This window comes from Musca domestica, unplaced genomic scaffold (genome assembly GCF_030504385.1).
Source record: "Musca domestica strain aabys unplaced genomic scaffold, Musca_domestica.polishedcontigs.V.1.1 63, whole genome shotgun sequence".
In the NCBI taxonomy this organism is placed as follows: Eukaryota; Metazoa; Arthropoda; class Insecta; order Diptera; family Muscidae; genus Musca; species Musca domestica.
The window spans coordinates 3788973-3810438 of record NW_026712370.1 but is presented as its reverse complement, the minus strand read 5'-3'; the positions used below and the strand labels follow the sequence as shown (position 1 = coordinate 3810438).

The window sequence follows — 21466 nt, the reverse complement described above, 5'->3', positions numbered from 1 at the left end:
AATATTGAAAAATGAGCTCGGGCTATAGCCATTGAAATTCCAAAAAGTGCAATAACTTACACCGCAACTGAAAGAAAATAGACTCAAAAGAGCTAAAGAGTTGCTTCGATTGGCCGAAAGTAGTGAACTGTCGAATTTGTTTTTCTCCGATGAGACTCTCGTTGTCCAGCAGTTTGTAAACAAACAAAACGATCGTGTGATCGGCACTTGCAAAAGAGGTCAGCTGAAAATGTGCTCCTTCGTTAGCGACCAGAACTCAAGCGCCGGCCATGGTGTGGGCTGCCATAACAGCCGATTGGCGCTCTCCGCTCGTATTAATCGACCGTGGCATCAGAATAAATGCCGAATATTATTGCGAAAATATTCTGGAGGGTGTACTAAAGCCTTGGGCACACAAATATTTTGGCCGCAGACCTTCGACATCCCAACATGACTCAGCACCATCGCACTCAGCTCGCGCCACCCAAGAATGGTTACAAAATGAGGTTCCTTGCTTCATTTCCAGTGCACAATGGCCACCATAATCTCCGGATACCAATCCGTTAGACTATTGTGTCTAGAGTAGTTTGGAAAGCAAGATTGGCACTAAAAAATACCAAAGTGTCGATCACCTCAATCTACCGCTTCGCCAGTAATGGACCAAAATACCGCAGAGTAACATTCGGCCAGTGTGTGAGGATTTCATTGGCAGTTCGAAGGTCATAATTCGTGCCAAAGGCGACCAATTGGAGCAAATCCAAACTTTTTCTAAAGTTTGATGCTGTTTCCGACATTTTTTGCTTTCATTCAATAAAATTTAAAAAAAAAACTATACAAATTGTATCTGTTTCCCCAATACCAAATTGTACCAAATACAGTACTATTTTACCATTTTTGAAGTTTAGTACTACTTAGTTGATTCTGGGTTACAATCAGTCAGTTACTTGTTGTGTAGTCCTCGACTATCGTTTTATTTCAGGAAAGTCTTTAAGGATCAAATCACAAAACAATGTTGCCAAAATCTTGACAATATCCAAAATATGGATTCTGTAATGTAACGAAAACTAACAATATCGGTCAATATCGGTCCACTCCTTTTGGTACCTCCCCCACAAAAGGTCAAAATTTTCAAAAAAAAAATATATATTTTGCACAGAAAGAGAAAGGATAATCCGATTTTAATCCAACTTTGCAAATCCTAATATTTGCGTCAGTGCTAGGTCAGGTGTGAAAATGGACAATATCGGTCCACTCCATCAGGTACCTCCCTCACAAAGGGTCAACATTTTGGATATCCATGAATAATTACAACTCTCACAAAATGTTTTGTAAAAGTCAGATTGTCTTCAAATTTCACACATCCCAATATTTTTATCATCACAAGGTCTGGTCCATTCCTTCTGGTACCTCCCCCACAAAGGGTCAAAATTTTGAATATCCATGAAGTTCATAAAAAGCGAAATCAACATCCGATTCCATTTCAGACATGGGTACATCTCAATATTTCCATCAACACAAGATCTGTTATAAAGATGGTAGAGATCGGACCATTTCTTTTCTAACGCTCAAAGAATGCGAAATAAGCATCCAACTCTCCCCTACAATTTTGCTAAAACAAGATCTGATGTGAATATGCCATATATCTACCTCTGCCTGTACCTCACCCACAAAGGGATAAAATTTTCACAATTCTTTCCAACCCACTTCATAGATAGTCAAGAGTTTGAAAATTCATAACATAAGTCAAAATATTTCAAAATAATCGAACATTGGCTGGGGGTATATATCTGTCGGCAAAACCGACCGATACTTTTTTACTTGTTTAAGGAGAATTTTAAATTTCTTACGTATAGTTTTTGTTAAGTTTTCATGAATACTTTCAAGGACTATGCGTTTAATATAATAGTTCTTGAAATACATTGATTAAAATCAACAACAACAACAAATTAAAACAAGTAAGCAAAGGCTACAGTCGAGCGGGGCCGACCGTTGAATACCCTACAACACTATAATAAATGATACAGTTTATATAGGCCAGATACTCGAAAGAATTCCACAAGATATTGTGACAAATAATAAAAGAAAACCATCAGGTTTCGTTCTGGATGGCCATCCAAAACTATTTGGCTTTTGCAATGTCCGGTAACCTCCATTCAAATGCGCGTGAGGATCGGGCGATAATTACGACTTGCTGACAATTTTGCAGTTTTCTCTTTTCTCCAAAAAGAGTAGGCTTCTATTCTGACCCTCATCTGATCCCCATGAAAAATTTCGTTAGGATCGGGCCATAAATGCGATCTGTATATGATATCCTGATATCCTAACTACTTAGTTTTGTTAGCTGTAGAAATATTTCCAAATGTTTAATTCAAAATGAAAATATGCCAAAAATGTGACAAAATTAAAAAAAAAATATGAGAAAATGATACAAAATCAATATTTTCATCTTTAGAGAGATATTTTTATGCAATTTTTTAGACGTTTTTTCTTTCCTAAGAAGAGGCCATTTTGAATTAATGAGAACTGTCGAAACCAGTTCAGCCGTTCTCGACATATAAGAGATTTTTCAAGCATATCTTCTTTGATAGACATATATATCGCACATATTTTGCTATATATCCGATTTGATGGATGTTAAAATCAATGTAAAGATCAGAAGTAACCTTGTCATGGCTTTTGATTTCGTCGGGATTTAAAATATTCGCGGTTTAATGAAAAATTTTGAATTTTTTCAACACAAAAGACATGGTCTATTTTACCCGCTAAATATTATCCGATGACCACCCAAATTGGTAGGCTTCCTTCCCGCCCTAAACTCTAGCTACATGCGAAATTCCGCGTCGATTGGTCTATAATTACGACCTGTAGAGCAACTGCAAAATCAGGAATTTTTTCAGTTTTTGGTCCATTTCAACCCCTAAATATTATGCGATCATCTCCAAAAGAAATAGGGTTCTATTCTGACCTTAACCCCACCTACATTCTAAATTTCGTGAGGATCGGGAGATAATTGCGACCTGTAGAGTGATTACAAATTAACATGGACAGACGGACAGACGGACGGACGGACATACATAGCTAGATCGACTCAGCTCGGCGAGCTAGGAAGATCCATATATACTTTCCTATATGGGAAACCAATATTTCGAGGTGTTACATAAATTCTGGCCCAATCAAACTTATAATACCCCCAACACATAGTGTTGTAGGGTATAAAAATCAAAAATATATTCCTAAAAAATCCCCGAATATGGCTCAAGGACTCAACTATAAATTGCAATGACTACCCTCCTCACAGAAAACTCATATGAATGCAATTTACAAACATCACATTTTTGGGGGGATTTGAAATAGTTTTCGTTTTTTGTTGTTATTATCATAATGTCAGGCTTACAAAAATAACATATTCTCTTTCCGTTTCCATTTCCTTAGCATTTTTTTTTTCTTTCTTGTTTTTCTCATTTAGTCACATTTTGGCTGTGGGACATGAAAGCCCTAGCCTCGGGCGCCTTCACGTTTTTCATTTGTTTTCCGTGCTTGACAAAACGAAAAGCAAATCATTTATTACAATTCTTAATAATGACATTTAGACGCTATGTAGAATGACGATAATAAACAAAGCGATGACGATGATGATGATGATGCTGATGAATAGAATGTGACAAGAAAATGCATTGTCGACGATTATGTTGTGCTGTTTTATCATCGCAGCTTTTTTTTTCTCAAAGGATTTTTTGCCGTTTTGTTGGTATCTCTGTTTGCGCCTTGGAGAAAAATGCATCATAACTTTGGAGGTAATCGCCATAACATAAATCATCATAATATAAACGATGCTGCCAAGTAACTAAAGCTTGAGCGATAATAGAAAAGCTATTTATTGTGCCATGGAAGAAGAAAAATGGTTTTGTTGGGGAAGAAAAACGGAAAACGAATAGAAGAATATACAAGAATATTTATAGGATTGCATCGAGGACATCATTTTTCTCTCAGCCTGAGAGCAATGGATGGTTGATAGTTGGTAACTATCAGAGTTAAAAAACAAGTAAAAAAGCTGTAAGTTCGGCCGGGCCGAACTTTTAATACCCTTGAAGAAAAATCTGTTTATAATGTAGCTAAAATCATCAAAATACCGAATATAGGGGGTACCGTTATATGGGGGCTATACGAAGACCAGGACCTGCACAGACAATTTTCTCGCATGGGCTGAAGTATCCATTACAAACCTCAAATGCCAAATTTGAAACAATTCCGGTGAATTATGTCGCTAAAATCATCAAAATACCGAATATCGAGAGGTACCGTTATATGGGGGCTATATGAAGACGTGGAGCTGCATGGTCCATTTCCTGTCTGAAGTTGAATTATCCATTAGGAACTTCAAATACCAAATTTGAAACAATTCAGTTAAATAATGTCGCTAAAATCATCAAAATACCGAATATCGGGGGGTAGCGTTATATGGGGGCTATACGAAGACGTGGACCTGCACAGATAATTTTCTGTCTTAGGCTGTAGTATCCATTACGAACTTCAAATGCCACATTTGAAATAATTCCGGTGAATAATGTCGGTAAAATCATCAAAATACCGAATATCGGGAGGTACCCTTATATGGGGGCTATATAATAACTTGGACCTACATGGCCCATGTACGAATCTAACCTGCCTACTGGCAAAATATACATTTCTGCAAAATTTTAGCCTTCTATCTCAATTTGTTCGAAAGATAGCGTGATTACAACAGACAGACGGACATGGGTAAATCGTAAATTTTACGCTGATCAAGAGTATATATACTTTGTTGGGTCTGACATGAATATTTCGAGGAGTTACAAACGGAATGACAAAATTAATATACCCTCCATAGTATGGTGGAGGGTATAATAGTGAACGATAGTATCTTTTCATTTCTTGGCATATATACAATTGTCCAGTATACCTGTTGTTCTCCCTAGACTGACCACATCAAACATAAATACATGACTGACAGACCTAAGAGTATAATTTTGCTGCTGCTAGGACAAGTCTGAAGATCGATAATATCGCGCTTGGTTTATAGTCGAATTGGCATTAGATTCATTGCAGAAAATAGTCAGTGTGCGTTTTCGTGCAGAACCCATATTTTAGGTATTGTTAAGATTTGGGCAACATTTTTATTTTCGGAGGTTTGATCCTTAAAGACTTACACACTGACAGACCTAGAACAAATCGTAAGACAAAACGGCTGAAGTTAGAATCCCGACATTTTGCACGAGGGTCAGTCTTGATGACTAGGCGTGTGATAAGGTGCGGTTTTTATACCCTCCACCAAACATAGTATGGAAGGTATATTAAGTTCGTCATTCCGTTGGCAACTCATCAAAATAATCATTTTAGACATAACATTCAAAGACGATTTATCCCTGTCTGTCCGTCAGTCCGTCTGTTGCAATCACACTTTAGTCAAAACGAATAAAAATAGGAAGCTAAAATTTTGTACAGATCAGTCTTTTGTCTGAAGTTATGTCAAGTTCGAAGATGGGCTATATTGGTCGACGATATCGTAAAGCCCCCATACAACCGTACCCCCCGATATTCGTAATTTTGATGATTTTATCCACATTTTTTAATGGAAGTGTCTTAACATTAACACAAGGAGATCTTTGCAAGTACTTTACCCCCTGGAAAAGAGTTGTTTATATATGTCCACGATATCGTACAGACCCCCGTACAGCGATTTTAGCCACATTTTTCAATGAAATTGTCTGAAAATAAACACAAGGAGTTCCTTTTCAGTATATCATCCCCTATCTATATAGGTCCACGATATCTTATATCCCCAATATAACGATCCCTCCCTATATTCGGTATTTTTATAATTTTAGCAACATTTTTTAATGGAATGGTCTAAAAATCCATACTAGAAGTTCTTTTTAAGCACTTTACTCCCTAGAAGAGAAATATCTATATATGTCCACGATATCGTATAGCCCACATACAACGGTACCCCCGATATTCGATATTTTGAAGATTTTATTTCGTACCTAGAATTCGTAATGGGTATTATAATCTATGGCAAAAAAATTGCTTATGCAGGAACATGTCTTTGTAAAGCCTCCATCGAATGGTATATATTCGGTATTTTTATAATTTTAGCGACACTATCCACCTGTGTTAGAGTTCGTAATGGGAACTAGAGTCTTTGTCTATGTCTCTCTCAGTATTTTTTGCACAGAAAGAAAAACGCTACATTATTATCTGTATTTCAGCTACATTATTCGCCGGATTTTTTCAAGTTTCGTATTTGAATATTGTAATGACTTATGACAAAAGTTGTCTATGTAGGTCCACTTCTTCGTATAGACCCCCCTTATAACGGCTATATTCGGTATTTTTAAGATTTTAACAGAATTTTTGGCGAATGTTATTTTATTTTTTTTTTTAAATTTCAAATTCGTTCCAAATGATGGAGGGTATTCAAAGTTCTGCCCAACTGAACTTACTGCTTTTTACTTGTTCTTATTATTCACAAAACTGTAGTTGTTCAACTTCCTTAACAACAAGTCGGTTTTACCGACAGATGTATACCCTCAGCCAATGTTCGATTATTTAAAAATATTCTGACTTCTGTTATGAATTTTCAAACTCTTGATCCTCTATGGAGTGGGTTTTGAAAGAATGGGTCAATATTGTCCATTTCATATCGGACCTAAATAAATATGATATTTTGTTGTTGCAAAATGGTCAGGCTTTATCCCTTTTTTTGTTGTTTTTATAAAAACAACGTTAGTTTATTAGTGGAGAACGATGGTAATGTTTACCAGCTTCATGGATATTCAAAATTTTGAGCGTTTGTGTGGGAGGTACCAGAAGGAGCCGACCGATATTGTGCATTTTCGCACCAGACCTAGCACTGATGCAAATATTAGGATATGCAAAGTTGGAGCAAAATCGGATTCGAGTTTTTCTTTCTGTGCAAAAAAATTGTATTTTTTGAAAATTTCGACCATTTGCGGGGAAGGTACCAGAAGGAGTGTACCGATACATTCCATCTTAACACCAGACCTTGGGTTAATATAAATATTGGGATATGTGAAATTTGAAGACAATCGGAATCTTACATCACTTTTATGAGAGTTGTAATTATTCAAAATTTTGAATATTTGTGGGGGAGGTACTTGATGGAGTGTACCGATATTGTCAATTTTCACACCTAACTTAGCACTGATGCAAATATTAGGATTTGCAAAGTTGGAGCAAACTCGGATTACCGTTTCACTATTTGTGCAAAAAAAACATTTTTTTTTTTTTTTGAAAATTTCGACCACTTGTGAGGAAGGTAACAAAAGGATTGGTCCGATATATTCCATCTTTACACCAGACCTTTGGTTAATATAAATATTGGGATGTGTGAAACTTGAAGACAATCGGACTCTTACGTCAAATTTTATGAGAGTTGTAATTATTCAAAATGTTTACCCTTTGTGGGGAGGTACCAGAAGGAGTAGACCGATATTGTCCATTTTCACACCTAAACTAGCACTGACGCAAATATTAGGATGTGCAAAGTTGGAGCAAAATCGGATTATCCTTTCACTTTCTGTGCAAAAAAAATATTTTTTTGAAAATTTAGATTTTTTGTGGGGGGGAGTGGTTTACCAGAAGAAGTGGACAGATATTGCCCATCTCCGAACTCGATCTAGGTTTGACCAAAATATTACGATGTACCAACTTTGTATCAAATCGGTTACTCCCTTCGTGAGTTATCGTGAGCATCAGCCAGCCAGACAGTCGGACGGACGGACATCGCTAGATCGACTCCAAATATTCTGAAACGGATTTGGTCCAAAGAAACCTAGGGTCTAAAACCGTTATTTCGTCTAGGCACGTTTTGACCATATCCAATGATATATACCCTCTGTAGCCATATGGCTGAGGTTATAAAAAAACTACTTTTTTATTATTAATGAAATTACACGTATGTGATCTTATAAAATCAAATTACAACTGCTGCATTCAAAACCGCAACTAAGTAATTTTCCATTAGTAAATATTTATTTGTGAACTGAATGCAGTCAGGGAGTGGCTCCACAGCAAATATTGATATGACAACACAAATAAGTATATATGTATGTATGTAGGTATAGTAATACAAAAAAAAACAAAACAAAATTCCAACAATTTCCTGCTGTCACGATGATGACGGTTGTTTTTAATATTAAGGACATAGAAATGGGCTTTCTACTTAAACGTGTGTATATCTGAGAATGAATATATGAAGTATGGATCCACATATATATACACATTATTTGAATTGTTGTATATATGGAGGCCTACATTTGGTGCAACCTTTAACATTTACTTTGTGAGGGATATGAGCAAATTCTCTTAAAAAAAGTCTAGATAATCGGCTTTTTTAATAGAATTTTTTTCTTTAGAACATTTTTTTCAAATTTCTTTCCACAATAAAAATTTTCACAGACTGGATTTTTGTCCTATGAAAAAACGAAAAAATATTTCCTATATATATTTGTTTGTCATTTCTTTCCTTTACAAAATTTTTCATTTCACATTTTCTTAGAACGAGAATTGTGGCCCAAGAATTTACCACATTTTCTAGTGGGGCTGCAATTTAATATTTAGACCCTACACCACATAGTGGTAAGGGAATTATGTCTACTGACTACTGTCATTTCTAAGCCACTGTCATTTCTAAGCCACTGGTCCGGCAGCTGTTAAAATTAATCCAGTGACAGCTCATTATATTGTTTACAAGCGTACAAAAGCATTTTGGTGAGAATCTTTCAGAAAAAAAGTTATTCGTGATGGAATTCAAGCGTGATAGTATAATTTCTTTATATTTGGCTGGCAAACATCAAGTGGCTATCGATAGAGCACTCCGGCATTTAAATGTGAATAAATCATTTGTGTCTAGTACCATCGCTCGTTACCGTGATACTGGTAGCATAGCCCGACGTCCAGGAAGTAGACGGAAGAAAACAGCAACATCAGCAGAAATGGTTCGAAATGTGAAGAAGCGACTTGTCGCTCGAAACCCGCGTCGCAGTGGCCGAAAAATGACTCGTGGGCTGAACATATCGCAATATACCATTCGGAAAATATTGAAAAGTGAACTCGGGGTGAAGCCATTGAAATTCCAAAAAGTGCAAGAACTTACACCGCAACAGAAAGAAAATATACTCAAAATAGCTAAAGAGTTGCTTCGCTTGGCCGAAAGTGGTGAACTGTCGAATTTGGTTTTCTCCGATGAGAAAACATTCGTTGTCCAATAGTTTGTAAACAAACAAAATGATCGTGTTTACTTGTCAAAGAGGTCAGCTGAAAATATGCACCTTCGGTTGGCCACGAGAACTAAAGCACAGGTCATGGTGATGGTGTGGACCGCCATAACAACCTATGGTCCCTCTCCGCTCTTATTAATCGAACATGGCATCAGAATAAATGCCGAATATTATAGCGAAAATGTTCTGGAGGGTGTATTAAAGCCTTGGACACGCAAACATTTTGGTCGCAAACCTTGAACATTCCAACAGGACTCAATCAATCACCTCAAGCAAGCGCTTCTCCGGGAATGGACCAAAATACCGCAGAGCAACATTCGGCAGTATGTGATGGTTTCATTGGCCGTTTGAAGGCCATAATTCGTGCCAAAGGTGACCAATTCGAACAAATCTTAACTAATTCTAAAATTTGATGCTATTTCCGACATTTTTTGCTTTCATTTAAAAAAATTTAAAAAAATGTAAAAATTATGGCGTTTGACTTTGTTGCAGATTTTTTATCTCACCCTGTTTCTTCAACCGGTTTCGGGCTAATTGTGCCCCAAATGGCCAATATCAGTCCAAATGACCTGAATTTTAGCTTATCTAACCGAATTTCGTCAGAAAGTAAGTATATCAAATTTGGAGCAAATCGGTTTGTATATAGCTATAGCTCATACAGGGTTGCCCATATTCGACGGACCCATGACCCTTTGAGCCCATTCCAATCGATGAGGCTTGTCCGCAGACAACATTCTTTGCGTCAATTGAATTTTGTACGGGAACAAATGCAAATCAATGCGAATAATCCGTTGTAAAGCCATGCCCAACTGCTGAGAACAGCGTTTGGGGACCTCTCAACACTGGCTGGTACGGCAGCGATATTCTCGGCCGATCGCCTTGATCGACTTTTATATGGCCTCTTCGGATTAGAAAGAGCCTTACCAGTCGAAAATTTTTCGTATAAACGCTTAATGGTGTTCTTAGAAGGCGCACTTCTCACATTTTTTAATGTTTTAAAAGCACGTTGAGTTTTCACAATTGACTTCTTCTGTTGAATGTAAATTTCAACTATTTCAGAGCGCTCGCGTGGCGTGTATTGGTTCATGGTAAAAATCTGCTTGGACTGACGCTTCAAACGCGGTATATCATTAAGCGATATGACATCTCTGTCAAAAGTTATGGCGTTGCCAGAGGGGTCCGTCGAATATGGGCAACCCTGTAGCTATAGTTTCCAAAGACATAGAAGTATAAAGATGGGACAAGACAGAGTCAAGATATGGCAACCCTGTGAAAATACCTCTGTTGTTATGATATCGTAACAACATAGTTTGCAATGTTATGCGATTTAAACCGCTTAGACAATATGAAATTAATTTGGAATGTCTATGGAATAGAATTTTGAAACCCAATTTTTGGATTTTTCAAACTTTTGTTTGTAATTTTTTTCTATAAATGTATTTTTTTTATATTAACATGGTCCTGTCATAAGCTGTTACCTAGGTAGTATAGACACAAACCATTTGCTCAGAATGCAATTTGTCTAGTCTTTACAAAGACATAGAAGTATAAGATTGGACAAGACAGAGTCAAAATATGGCAACCCTGTGAAAAATACCTCTGTTGTTATGATATCGTAACAACATAGTCACCAATGTTAAGCAATTTAAACCGCTACAGCAGTATGCAATTATTTGGGAAGGTATATGGAATAGAATTTGGAAACCAATATTTTGGATTATCCAAACTTTTATTTGCCATTCTTTCCTATAATTGTGTTTTTTATATTAACATGCCTCTGTCATGAGCTGTTATTCAAGGTAGTATAGCCACAAACCAATTGCTCAGAATGCATTTTGTCTAGTCTTTACCATTTTATGTCTTTGGTCTTTACCATTTTAGGTCTTTGTAGTTTCCATATATACAGGTTGAGATGAAAAAACTGCAACCACCTTCAGACTGCTGTCATTTCTAAGCCACTCGTCCAGTGACAGCTCATTATATTGTTTACAAGCGTACAAAAGCATTTTGGTGAGAATTTTCAAGAAAAAAAGTTATTTGTGATGAAATTCAAGCGTGATGGTGTGGTTTCTTTATGTTTGGCTGGAAAACCACAAAAGGCTATCGTTAGAGCACTGCAGCATTTAAATGTGAATAAATCTTCTGTGTTTCGTGCCATCGGTCGTTACCGAGATACTGGTAGCGTACATCAGCAGAAACGGTCCGAAAAGCACAGAAGCGACTTGAACGAAACCCGCGTCGCAGTGGCCGAAAAATGGCTTGTGAGCTGAACATATCGCAATATTCCTTTCGGCAAATATTGAAAAATATGCTCGGGGTAGAGCCATTGAAATTCCAAAAAGTGCAAGAACTTAAACCGCAACAGAAAGAAAGTAGACTCAAAAGTGCTGAAGAGTTGCTTCGCTTGGTCGAAAGCGGTGAACTGCCGAATTTGGTTTTCTCCGACTCCGATGAGAAAACATTTGTTGTCCCGCAGTTTGTAAACAAACAAGATGATCGTGTTTACTTGCCAAAGAGGTCAGCAGAAAATGTGCATCTTCGGTTGGCCACCAGAACTCAAGCGCCGCCCATGGTGATAGTGTGGGCCGCACATGACAGCCGATGGTCGCTCTGTGCTCCTATTAATCGACCGTGGCATCAGAATAAACGCCGAATATTTTCGCGAAAATATTCTGGAGGGTGTATTAAAGCCTTGGGCACGCAAACATTTTGGCCGCAGACCTTAGACATTCCAACAGGTCTCAATCAATCACCTCAAGCAAGCGCTTCGCCGGGAATGGGCCAAAATACCGCAGAGCAACATTTGGGCAGCGTGTGACGGTTTCGTTGGCCGTTTGAAGGTCATACCCCGTGCCAAAGGTGATCAATTCGGACAAATCTATACTTATTCTAAAATCTGATGCTATTTCCGACATTTTTTGCTTTCATTCAATAAAATTTAAAAAAAATGTAAAAATTATTGCGTTTGATTTAGTTGCAGTATTTTTATCTCACCTTGTATCTGCAACCGGTTTCGGGCTAATTGTGCACCAAATGACCAATATCATTCCAATTGACCTGAATTTTGGCACATCCAACCGAATTCCGTCAGGAAGTAAGTATATCAAATTTGGAGGAAATCGCTATAGCTCCTACATATATGTTACATCCGATTTGGGGTTTAAAGTCCCTCACAAGTCCCTCACGTAATATGCACTCCGCAAGAATGATATTTAGTACCAGATAACTTATGGAGCTCAAAAATACCCCTGTTAACTTTTATTGAGATCGGATAAGATTAGGATATAGCTCTCATATATATGTCTTTATCCGATTTCAGGTTTACTGTGCACCATATGGCTAATATCAGCCCAAATGGACTGAATTTTAGCAATTTCGACTGACAAGACCTACTGAAACAAGTACTAAAAAATTGGTGAAAACCGGTTCAGATAGAGTTATAGCTTCCATATATAAATTTCATCCGATATGGGGGCTCACATGCGTAATGTATAGTCTACAATAATAATAGTAGGTGGTACCAGATATCAGAGACAGCCCAGTAATAAGTGTTAAAAATTTTGTCAAGGTCGGTTCAGATTTGGATTTAGCTCCCATATATTTCTTTATCCGATTTCAGGTTTACGGCGCTCCATATGGCTAATATCAGCCCAAATGGACTGAATTCTGGCAATTCCGACTGAAACAAGTAATTAAAATTTGGTGAAAATCGGCTAAGATAGAGTCATAGCTCCCATATATATGTTTCATCCGATATGGGGTTTTAAGACCCTCACATGCGTAATGTGAAGTCTACAATAATAATAGTAGGTGGTACCAGATATCAGATACAGCCCAGTAATAAGTGTTAAAAATTTTGTCAAGGTCGGTTCAGATTTGGATATAGCTCCCATATATATTTTTATCCGATTTCAGGTTTTTTATGCACCAAATGGCTAATATCAGCCCAAATGGACTGAATTTTAGCATTTCCGTTGTAACTTGGTCTAAAAGCAAGTGCTTAAATTTTTGGAGAAAATCGGTTCAGATATAGCTATAGTTCCCATATGTATGTTTCATCCGATATGGGGGTTAAGTCCCTCACACGCGTAATATGTACTGCACGACAATAATCTTTGATAACTGGCATCAGATACTGCTCGAAAATACTTCTACCAAATTTTATCGAAATCGGTTCAGATTTTTATATATCCTCGATATACATCTTCATCTGATTGTTATTGCTCACCATATGTGTAATATCAGCCTAAATAGAATAGATTTTTTCATTTTTAACCGAATTTAGCTGTTTGGTGAAATTCGGTCCTGTATATCTTTATCTCCAATAAATATTTTTTAATATAAACTAAATTATCCTTATCGAAGTCATATCATGCACTATACAGCAATATTATTTGGTTCATAGGTGGTATGATCTACTTCACACAAATACCCAATATATACTTTTTTGTTACATGAGCTCTACTAAATATGCATAGTGGTGTAGGGTATTATATAATTGGCCCCGCCCGACTTTTGACCTTTCCTTAATGGTTTTAAATTGCAGTGAGATTCTGGCATGCCCCCAAATAAAATAATAGCCTCCCAATTACGGCTATTTTGAAGGTCTTAACCACAACAAATTATTTTACAATAATTTAGGCATTCACAAGGTGAGGGATTCAAAAAGTTCAGTTTTTCTTAATTTTTATTGTTGTCATATAATTTCAGTAATATTCGTAATTGCTCATACACATGTATGCTGGAGTATATATGCACGTATAAAAATATGTAATATAAACCAGTAATGATGACATCGTATGCCTCCACAACCTTGCAGTTGTAAATGCTAATATTTGCTTTCCAAATAAAAAGCCTGGTACGAAGTGAACAGTTGTTCATTTCATAAATTACAACGATTGGGTTTTGTTGTTGTTGTACTCACCTAAATTAATTACTTTGCTTAATGTCATTTAAAAAAGTGTATTTCAATGCCCTTTTATTTATTTGGACATAGAGACACAGGTGTGTTTTGAATTCTCTGGGAAGAGATTTTTAATTAAGGCAATTAAAAATAGTTAAATTTTGTGATTTTAATTGATTTAGTTATGTATTTATTATCAATTATTTATTTACGTTTCAAAGTTTTAATTTCAAATTTTTTTCTATTGATTTATTTAAGTATTTAAGTATTCTGGTCCAATACCCTCGTTTTAAATATTCCATCTCCAAGAGAATATTGGATGGGAACGTGGAATATACCAAAGTATATACCTATGTGGAAAATTTTCTCTAAGATTGTTAGATGATCAAGACCTTCGAAATGGGTGATATCAGGAGGTACCATTACATGGGCGCGGCTCCGAAACAAGGGTCCACGCTTTAAACCATATTGAAAATTTTCTGCGAAAAGGGTTTTCTACCCCCTTAGAAATAAAGATACCAAATAAGGGCCAAATGAAATAAATAATGTGGCCAAGATGCAGGAAATAGCATAAATCAGGGGATACTAGCATATGAGTGTTATACCAAAACATGAGCCTATATTGACAATTTATTACAAAGATTAGGACAAATAAAAAAGCAGCAAACTTTTTATACCCTTCACCATTTGGAAGAAACTTAAAAATTTTCAAAAAAAATCCATTGAAAAATACCGCTCAAAACAAAAACGTTATATGTGGACTATACAAAGACGTACCCATCACGAACCTCAAATACGAAATTCCGGTAAATACTGTTGCTAAAATAACCAAAATACCGTATATCGGGATGTACCGTTGTATGGGGGTATGCGATATAGTAGACCTATATACAGGGTTGCCCATATTCGACGGACTCATGTTTTTTTTTTTAAATCAAAGAAAAAAATAAAAATTTGGTGGTTGGCAATGTTAATCATTTAATTTGTTCCAAGTAGATTTGTTTACATCAATTTTTGAATATGATATCTCTCAAATGGCCGCCTCTGGCGTTGATGACGTATTGTGCCTTTTTTGCTGCATTTTCCATAGTTTTTGCCAACATTTCGGCCGGAATAACGGCTATTTCTTCACGAATGTTGTCCTTGAGCTATTCTACGGTCCTTGGCTTGTTAACGTAAACCTTTGACTTCAAATATCCCCACAAGAAGAAGTCAGGCGGCGTCAAATCGGGCGAACACGGTGGCCAGTCCAAATCACCACTTTCCGACATCAAACGGCCCGGAAACAAATTCTTCAGAAAATCGATTGTTATGTGACTTGTGTGCGGTGGAGCGCCGTCTTGTTGCAACCAGAACTGCCTCATACGCTTTCGACGAATAATTGGCATCACAAAATTGGTCATCATGTCGCGATAACGCTCCTGATTGATGGTAACGGCATGGCCATTTTCATTTTGGAAGAAAAACGGCCCAATGACCGTTTTCGCACTAACGCCGCACCAGACTGTGACTTTTTCGTCATGAAGAGGCACTTCTTGAATCTCCTGAGGATTTTCAGTGGCGTAAAAACGGCAATTTTGCTTATTTGCGGTCCCATTCAATGTGAAATGGGCTTCATCGGACATGATAATTTTGTTCCAAAATTACTCGTCATCTTCGGCCATTTCGATGACTCTTTGGGCCCATTCCAATCGACGAGGCTTGTCCGCAGGCAACATTCTTTGCGTCAATTGAATTTTGTACGGTAACAAATGCAAGTCAATGCGAATAATCCTTTGTAAAGTGGACCGAACCATGCCCAACTGCTGAGAACGGCGTTTTTGGGATGTTCTTGGGGACCTCTCAACACTGGCTCGTACGGCAGCGATATTCTCGGCCGATCGCCTTGGTCGACTTTTATATGGTCTCTTCGGATTAGAAAGAGCCTTACCAGTCGAAAATTTTTCGTATAAACGCTTAATGGTGTTCTTACTGGACTGACGCTTCAAACGCGGTATGTTATTAAGCGGTGTAACATCTCTGTCAAAAGTTATGGCGTTGCCAGATGGGTCCGTCGAATATGGGCAACCCTGTAGACAATTCTATTCCAGAGTGTAAAGTATTGAGTAGGAGCGCCTTTTTTGGAAGATTTTCGGACAATTCTAGTGAAAAAGTTAGATACAATAATCAAAATGCCGAATATATGGGGAATATACAATATCGTGGACCTATATAGACAATTCTATTCCAGGGGGTAAAATTCCTTGAATTCCTTGAACCTTGAATTCCTTGTTCAGATAATTCCATGGAAAAATGTTGCTAAAATCATCAAAATACCAAATATCGGGGGAACGGTTGTATGGGGGCTAAACGATATCGTGGACCGATATAGCCCATCCTTGAACTTGACCTGTATGCAGACAAAAGACTGATTTGTGTAAAAATTTAGCTTCCTACCTTAATTCGTTTCGACTCTAGCGTGATTAAAACGAAGGATGGACGGACAGGGCTAAATCGTCTTAGAATTTTACGCTGATCAAAAATATATGTGTTCTGTAAGATCTAAAAATATTATTTCAATGAGTTACTAGCGGAGGAGAGTATAAAAATATGACTAAAAAGTAAACAAAAATACTTGAAATCGTGTATGAAAAGGGTATACCCCCAAATATAGGGGGGCCATACCAAAACGTAGACCGACATGACCCGTATTTTGTACAAATGATTCTACATGTAACCCATTGGTCTGTGTCATATTTAAAAGCTCTATATAATATATTATTAAATTATTAAATTATTTGAGCCTCTTTCTGTAATGTTAATGCTATAAAACCTTTTGGGATTTTGACTTAATAACAGAATACTATCACCTTCACTTGGTAATTTTCACCCCGCACACCATGCCCCGAAAATTGTTGCATATTTTGTTTAGTATTTAATAATTATTATTTATAATTTAAGATTGCTCTGTTCCAAACCCTGCAAGAATCTACTAGTTTAACAATTTTTTTTCGGAAAAATCGGTTATCGTAATAAACACATTTACCTTCTGGTAAAGACCAGATTTATTTTTTATTCATTAAAATGTTTATTTATTAAAAATAATTTACAATTTATGATTTATAATTTGTACCGTGTATAGTGCATGTTTGTATTCCCAAATTTGAAGTCTTTATTTACGTTCACCACATTTGATTGTCAAAGCCTACCGCTACGGCCACCCTCACTTATTCGAACCGAAAACTCACAGGCACCGCCACCTCATTTAATAACCATTTGAAGGTGAACCAAATACAAAAAAAAATCGATTCATCCATTGAATAAAAGAAGTGTATTTTTTCGTTTGTGTGTTAGAGTACCCTTGCTTTTGGTTGGCATTTACATTTATTGGGCGCCACCAAATCGATAACTACAATTGTAATGTTCGCAAAGCAAATTACAGGTGTTGAAGTGGTTTGTTCGGGTTTTCGTTTTTTTTTTTGTGAAAAAAGTGCTTTTATGTCCTTCAATGAATCCTTTGATAGAATGAATGGGGTTTAAAAATACAATTTGTGATTTAGAAAAAGTGTTTGACATTTTTTCCATATTTACACAGGCATATGTGAGTTTTCTCACTAATTTAACATATCTCGTTGCACCTAAGCCCCTGCACCTAAATCCCTAACCCCCGATATTCGGTATTTTGATGATTTTAGCTACAATTTTCAATGGAATTGTCTGAAAAACCACAGAGGAAGTTCCTTCTAAATACTTTATCCTCTGGAAGAGAATTTTCTATATAGGTTCACGATATCGTATAGACCCCATACGAGATAGACCTCCACGAGATTTGAAATTTTGATGATTTCATGGACATTATTTACCGGAATTGTTTCAATTTTGTTATTTGGAGCTCGTAATGGTTATGACAGAAAATTGTCAATGCAGATCCACGTCCTCGTATAGACCCCATATATCGTTACCTCATTATAATCGGTAGTTTGACGATTTCACGTACAATATTCAACGGAATTGTTTTTAGTTTTTAACGGATTTTATTTATTTATTTATTTATTTTATTTATTTATTTTTTTTCTTTTTTGAAAATTTCTAAATTCGTTCCAAATGGTGAGGGTATACAAAGTTTGGCCCGACCTAACCTACTGCTCTATTACTTGTTTTTTTGTAATAAGTTTAAAAACCCCTTTAAACGGGATCATAGCATGTAAAAATATTCTACTGTTTGTAATAAAATAATGCTGTATGTCCTTAAAGACGTCTTAAATCTAACTGTTACCTATACGATAGGAATTCATATGAATTAAAACAAGTAAAAAATCTGTAATATCGGCCGGGCTGAACTTTGAATACCCTCCACCATTTGGAACGAATTTGGCAATTCTCAAAAACAATAAAATCAGGTTAAAAATTCTGTTAAAATCTTAAAAATACCGAATGTAGCTGTTATATTAGGGTCTATAGGAAGACAAGGACCTGCACAGACAATTTTCTGTTACAGGCTGTAGTATCCATTACGAACTTCAAATATGAAATTTGAAAGAATTCCGGTGAATAATGTCGCGAAAATCATCAAAATTCCGAATATCAGGAGGTACCGTGAAATGGGGGCTATACGAAGACGATTACCTGCACAGACCGTTTTCTTTCTTAGGCTGTAGTATCCATGACGAACTTCAAACACAAAATATAAAACATTTCCGGTTAATAATGTCGCTAAAATCGTCAATATACCGAAAATAGGGAGGTACCATTGTATGGGGGCTATACGATGACATGAACCTGCACCGACAATTTTCTGTCATAAGCTGTAGTATCCATTACGAAATTCAACTACCAAATTTGAAACAATTCGGGTGAATAATGTCGCTGAAATCGTCAATATACCGAAAATAGGGAGGTACCATTATATGGGGGCTATACGATAACGTGGACCTGCACGGACAATTTTCTGTCATAAGCTGTAGTATCCATTACGAACATCAAGTAACAAATTTGAATCAATTCCGGTGAATAGTGTCAATAAAATCATTAAAATACCGAATATCGGGGGGTGCCTTTATATGGGGGCTATACGAAGGCGTGGACCTGCACGAACAATTTTCTGTCATAAGCTGTAGTATCTATTACGAAATTCAAATACCAAATTTGAAACAATTCGGGTGAATAATGTCGCTGAAATCGTCAATATACCGAAAATAGGGAGGTACCATTATATGGGGGCTATACGATAACGTGGACCTGCACGGACAATTTTCTGTCATAAGCTGTAGTATCCATTACGAACATCAAGTAACAAATTTGAATCAATTCCGGTGAATAGTGTCAATAAAATCATTAAAATACCGAATATCGGGGGGTGCCTTTATATGGGGGCTATACGAAGGCGTGGACCTGCACGAACAATTTTCTGTCATAAGCTGTAGTATCTATTACGAAATTCAAATACCAAATTTGAAACAATTCCGGTGAATAATGTCGCTGAAATCGTCAATATACCGAAAATAGGGAGGTACCATTATATGGGGGCTATACGTTAACGTGGACCTGCACCGACAATTTTCTGTCATAGGCTGTAGTATCCATTACGCACTTCAAATACCAAATTTGTAATATTTCCGATGAATAATGTCGCTAAAATCATCAAAGTATCGAATATAGGGAGGTGCCTTTATATGGGGCTATACGAAGGCGTGGACCTGCACAGACAATTTTCTGTCATTAGCTGTAGTATATATTACGGACTTCAAATACCAAATTTGAAACATTTCCTGTGAATAATGTCGCTTAAATCACCAAAATACCGAATATCGGGAGGTGCCGTTATATGGGGACTATACCAAAACGTGGACCTACATGGCCCATTTTTAATACGAAAAGTCCTTTAGACATAATATACATTTGAGTAAAATGTCATCAACCTACTTCAATTTGTTCGGAAGCTAGAGTGATTTGTATATACTTTGTGGGGTCTAAAATGTATATTTCGAGGTGTTAAAAACGGAATGACAAACTTAATATACCCTCCATACTATGGTGGAGGGTATAAAAAATATTTCTTTATGCAGGTTTTTATTATCATTTTCCCTCATTCTATAGCAATGAGCATAACAATTATATTCAACATTCGATTTTAAAGTGCTCATTTTTCAATTATCGCATCAAGTGGCATAAATATTGCCTCCCTCCTCTCGGCAGGGGTGGATGTTTGATAAACAAAAACATTCTCTCAATTTGATGGAATAAATGTGGGCAAATGCTGCATTAAAACATTGTCAGCATATCAAATTTAATTTTTGGAAATGTCGACCGATTTCTTGATAACAGAGAAGAAGACATTCCCAACAATTTTTCGCTAAGGATATAATGATACACATACATGTGTATGTGCCTCACGCACACACATTACCTTACTTTTTTTCCAAAGCCCCCCCCGAAAAGAAAAAAAACTTTCGCGATGGCTAGACACTGACAAGTCTAAATATTTTATGCCTGAAGTAACACAAAAATCCAAAGGATAACAACGAAACGTTGTCTGGATACAGGCGAGATATCTTACATAAGTACCAACTGGGTGGGGACTTTCTTATCGAACAAGAAGAACCAAAACGTACGAAATACTTACTTGACACTGGAGGAGGAGAAGAAGAAGAAAACGTTTTTCCACACAAAAATAGCAAATCTGGAGTTTAGTGTAATCCACAAGATATTCGACGTTTAGGATTGAATTTTTTTTATTTTCAATAAAAATTTTACGATTTAGTTTTAAATTCAGCAATTGTGTTGTTGTTTATTTCAAAAAAAAATCTGACACTACTTTTTTCGATGAATGCCTATGGCACTATTTTCTGATTTTATAGTTGTTATTTATGTTTGTATTTTTTTTTTTTGGCAATTTTATTGAATATATATTTTTTTTTCAATTTTATTATTGATAACTTTTTTATGTTTTAGATTTTTTTTTTTGTTGAATTTTTACTACCACTGGAAGATGTACAACACCCCGCTATGAATGACCAACACTGACTGAAATCCACATCAACTCGGCTGAAACTCTCTGGTGTGGCAAAATTTCGATGGATGAAAATTCCAAACTGTAATAGCAACAACAACAACAGCAACAGAAACATTAGCAAAAACATTAACAGCAGCAGCATAAAAGAAAAACGTTTGCCTCAGATAAAGCAATTTATCTGACCACGTTTTAACCCCTAAAAACTGAGGCGAGTGAGAAAAACAAAACACTCAAATTGTGCGTAAAGCACTCAGCCATTTGCCATACATGTGTGAGTACACTGTGAATGTTTCGAATATGGTAAGTTATTTC

The 21466-nt window shown here is 36.5% G+C and overlaps 1 protein-coding gene across 1 annotated transcript in view; it reads right to left on the bottom strand.

The window, feature by feature from the left end:
- The window catches only part of LOC131805879 (uridine phosphorylase 1-like), a 59444-nt gene extending 38456 nt beyond the window's left edge, over positions 1-20988 (bottom strand). The window contains exon 1 of the mRNA XM_059129631.1: positions 20765-20988. The gene's annotated coding sequence lies outside the window, so the exon portion shown is untranslated. The remainder of the gene's footprint in view (positions 1-20764) is intronic.
- Positions 20989-21466: the final 478 nt, after the last annotated feature.